This window comes from Trichechus manatus, unplaced genomic scaffold, assembly GCF_000243295.1.
Source record: "Trichechus manatus latirostris isolate Lorelei unplaced genomic scaffold, TriManLat1.0 scaffold00132, whole genome shotgun sequence".
Classification (NCBI taxonomy): domain Eukaryota; kingdom Metazoa; phylum Chordata; class Mammalia; order Sirenia; family Trichechidae; genus Trichechus; species Trichechus manatus.
Genome location: NW_004444068.1, coordinates 7288387 through 7293110, shown reverse-complemented (window position 1 = coordinate 7293110; position 4724 = coordinate 7288387). Strand labels below are relative to the sequence as shown.

Genomic DNA, 4724 nt, shown 5'->3' with positions numbered 1-4724 from the left:
CTTAGTGTTAAAATTCAATCTAATTCTTCATGGTGTACGAAAGCCTTAAATCACAGCCTTAAGAGTAAATAAATTATGCTAAGTTTATTTCAAATACAAAAAAGATCTTCACATTTTCCCCAAGAACTCGGGAAAGAAAGCTGCCAAATGCTTCCTATGACATTAAAACAAAACCTGTTGCCATCAAGTCGATTCCAACTCAAGGCAACCCCATGTGTATCAGAGTAGAACTGTGCTCCATTAGGTTTCCAATGGCTGTGACATTTTGGAAGCAGAGCACCAGGCCTTTCTTCTGAAGTGCCTGTGGGTAGAGTCAAACCACCAATCTTTCGGTTAGTTGCTGAGGGCTTGATTATTTGCACCACCCAAGGACTCCTTCCATGACATTAACCAAAAACCCACTTACTGTCGAGTCAACTCTGACTCACAGCAACCCTATAGGACAGAGTAGAACTGCCCCACAGGGTTTCCAAGGAGCGCCTGGTGGATTCGAACTGCCAACCTTTTGGTCAGCAGCCGAGCTCTGTGCCACTAGGGCTCCTTCTGACATTATGTCCCACTAAAATAAATACATAACAAGCAGAAGAGATGTAACACAAAGAAGCAAACTTCAAAACCAAACACACCATCATCATGAACAGCTTACACTTACACGGTCAGGCATTGTTCTAAGCACCCTACACGCATAAAGGTGCTTAGAACCTTGGTCCTAAAGTTCCTCACATCCTACAAAGTTGACTGTCCTCATTACACAGATGAGGAAACTAAGGCACAGAAGTTACTCCAAGGTCACACAGCTAGTAAGGGGTGGAGTCAGAGTTTGAACCTAGGCAGTTCACTTCAAAGACCCTTGCTCAAACCACTACACTACAAACACAAGGATATGTCTTACACACATTTTCAGGAATATATCCTCTGAGGATAACTATTTGTTCTTCCTTCTTAACTGCAGGCATGGAACCACATCATTTTTGTCAAAGAGCAAACTATCAGATTTTCTTATTTCTGCTGGCAACATTTTGGGAGGCTGCTTCACCCCTGTTGATCTTGAGACAGGAAATACAGCAATTGACAAAGAAGATAGCATCTTACTCAATAGTTCTAGAGAGTTAAGCACAATGACGTTTGAGTTCTATGAAATTCATTTATCACGTTAACATGCAATCACTTGACCCAGTCAGTAGACATGTCCAACTATAAAATTATAAGCTTAATTAGACACACGAGTTTTTGCAAGGGTATCTACAACCAAGACTGACCAAACACCTGGGAAAATCTGGCCAACAGTCATCTAGAAGGAATACAAACTCTGGGGATCAGAAAGACCGAGGTTTGAATCCCAGCACATAATTTAATAGTTCTGTGGCCTTGGGCAAACCATGTGAACTAACTTCTCTGCACCCCTCTGTCTCGTCATTGACAAAGAGAGTCAAACACTACCCACCTCCCAGGGTTGGCCTGAGCTGTAAATGACACGGAGGCCCCTTTTACATGGTGCAATTAACATAAGAGTCCAGAGGCAGGGAATACTCAAACCTCTCCAGCACCAGCTCTCTCACGGAGCTTTTCTTTTTAAACTTCAAGTTTCTGTTGGTGGTGGGGCAAGACATACCACCACAGTAGTCTCCCAACTGGACCATACTCTTTTCAATTCTTAACTGCACAACTCTGGGGTCCCAGCCCTTCTGTACTTGGGAATGTCTGAGTACAAAGTACAAATAGCACGTGTTAACTGCTTTCCCTTTTTGCACTTAGTGACTTCATACTGTAAATGTTATTTGTGAAATGAGTCAAACTCACATGTACTAGAAAAATACGAAGTCCTGGAGAGTCCCAATGTTTCTGCCACCCTTCTCCTCTAACTTATTATCATACACATACTTCTCTGTTCTTTTTATATAAGTGCCACTATATGTGAACAAAACCCAACAAATTATTTCTACTAACTTCATCGAAATGTGCCAAGTCAGAAATTCTTTGCAGTAACACTACTCATCTGACAGGGTTGCACTTATATTTCACTGCTATATACGAACAAATGTATTTATTCAACAGGTTGTCTTTCAAAAGGTCCATTAACGACATTTCCTTTTATCAGTAACCCCTATATTTCAATTAAGCTTCTGCCCTTTCTACATACTGGCGTGAAAGGCTCCCAGTACACACGAAGCAGTTATTTCTTGTCTCTTAGTAGGCATGCACTATGGTAATCATATAAAAACCTTACTTAGGTGTTGAGAATAAATTCGAGTATTAGAAAGATTCCTGGATGCATTTAAAAAGTTATTAAAATATTTAACACTTATTTGGAGCAAGCAATGCAAAAGTACAATCTCCACAAGGAGCCACTCCATTTACCACCAGTGTCTCCCATAGTAATAACCAAAGAGGCTCTTTGTTAGAAGAAATGTATTTTGCAAACCGATGGTAGCTTTGCAATTATTTTTAAGCCATTAACAAGCCACTTAATTAAGTTTCTGAACAGTAGCAAAAACTTTTCCCTGCACATGTTTTCACTGCCTGTTCAAGTTTAGCATTTTTCCTATTATAGTCCTGATTGTAACTACTGTAATGGCACAAAAAAAGTAGTTGTTTATTAATTTAATGGTTACAATTATATACATCACACAATGCAGGGTAGCAGAACCAGTTTAAACCAAAAAAAAAAAAAATCATACTCCAAACAAGCAAAAAAGCCATAATTTAAGAGCAAAAAGTATAAACATGTATCAATCACATGCCTCCCGGCTCTCAGCCATGCTTTCTTTCTGTCACCAGCTCCCTCACAGGTACAGGCTAAGTATTTCCAGAACTCTCAATGATAATTCAGGAGGCCTGCCATGAACTCCCACGATAAAATCCAACATAAACTCTGTGTTCATGGAGACAAAGCTGCCCTACTTGCCTAGACTGTAAACTTATTAACACGGTGAAAACATACAGTCCCAAGAATTCAGGATTACTAAAATACACTCAGTGTAGCATGGATCTCATTTTTAAAAAATGAAAATGAATCACACTAGGAAACCCAAAAAGTGGCTTGCTGTATCTTACATGTGTAACCAGGGTATTTCTTGTAACTTGTTTTAGGTAAGTAGCCGAACACACCACGAGGGCTAATATTATCCAATGTAGTGATGAAGTCTTTAGGAAAAAGGGAGAGGAAGATTATTACTTAATCATACAGCTGGAGGGGGAGGGGAGATAAAGCATCCAGAATAAAAATAACCCATCATTTCACCACCATATTTTATTAACAAGCTTGTTTAGATTAGCATAAGGTTCTTGTTTGGAAAACAAGAAAGCCAACAGTAAACTTCCCTAACTGTAAATTACACAGGTACTAAAACTGTTCTCCCTTGACGCTTGCACAGTCCAAGAGTTGAAGTAAACTAAAGACACTGATGAAATCTAACTTCTCATTAGGTTCCAACATTTCTCATTTCTAATCACCCAACTATTCTAGAGAAAATTATTAGGTAATCTAACAAAGGGAGCATTTTTTCAAAAGCCACTACAATCCAAATTTTACGTGAAATATACCATTTTCACAACATAATCTCGACTGCCACTGCAGAGTGATGTCTAATTCAGCAAATTAGGAACTTCCAAAAATACTGAACATGTTACCCACATGCATGGCTTCCCCCGAGCAGCCACCTATGATTAACACTTCACTTCAATAAAAGTATACTTCTGTTCAAAAAATGACATCGATTGCAAAGAGGAAGTGACCAAGAAACCACCCTCACAACGTGGCCTTTACACTGTCAGAAAATAATGTGACTCTGTGCCACCCAAAACTTACCAGAAAGCTGGCAATAACTTTGCCAATTCTACACTTCTGAACTCAACTTCAAAGAGGTTCTATCAAACACCTCCTTAAGACGAGAAAAAGCACTAAGTTACAAACAAACACGTCCCGGAGCGAGGCCCCGAGGCTGGCGTGCCCCTCCCCCGGCCGGCGCCCCCGCCCAGGACGCGCGGCCCCAACAGCCGCCTGCAGTCCCGCACGCCGGCCGGGGTGGCCAGGCCCGGGTCCCCGCGCCGGGCCGGGACCGCGCCTGGGGAGGGGGCGCGTTTCCATTGCTATCTGAGGTTTGACAAAATAACATGCACTGAAAAGAGCCTTCTCCTCTGCTAAAAATAGGCTATAAAGGAGTCGGCCTCATGATGGCTCCTTGATTCAATGTGCTGCAAATTCTTTCCTGAAAGCCTCCCCCTACACACACAAAAAGGGGGTGTAAATGCAAGAAGGGTGGAAAGAGGGGGAGAAGGCCGAGGTGCACATTTTCGGGGACAACAACAACATAATAAAGGTGAGGATCCCCCGAGATCCGGAAAGGGTAGGGGGTGGGCAGGCACGTGAGCATTGCAAAGAAGTCCGGGAGAGGAAAAAGGAGGGGGTGGGGGCACCCTAAATGCCCTCCTTTCCCCTCCCCCACCAAAGCCCCAGCTCCCCAAAGGGCCAAGTTGAGAAATGCATGTTCCACTTGCGCCCATCCCCCCGCCGCCCGCGCCCCCCGCCCCGGCCCGCGGACGCCCCCACCCCGTGGCCGGCCCCCAGCTCTTACCTGGACACGGTGGCCTCCAACGCCGCTCCCCCCTCCCGGGAATGGAGGCACAAGGAAATTCCCCTCCTCGCCGCCGCCGCCGCCGCCTCCAACCACCCCCAAAATAACCCCTCCGGGGGGTGAGAGGCAATGATAACCCCGGCGAGCGCA

The 4724-nt window shown here is 43.7% G+C and overlaps 1 protein-coding gene across 3 annotated transcripts in view; it reads right to left on the bottom strand.

Annotated features, from left to right (window-relative positions):
• TBL1XR1 (TBL1X/Y related 1) overlaps positions 1 to 4724 on the bottom strand; it is a 188984-nt gene that overhangs the window by 180030 nt on the left and 4230 nt on the right. The window contains exon 1 of one of the 3 annotated variants that reach the window (XM_023739356.1): positions 4575 to 4698. The exons of 1 other annotated variant lie outside the window; for it this stretch is intronic. The gene's annotated coding sequence lies outside the window, so the exon portion shown is untranslated. Of the gene's footprint in view, positions 1 to 4574; positions 4699 to 4724 lie in introns of those variants that run through there. One more of the 3 variants, XM_023739362.1, reaches the window with a different exon arrangement.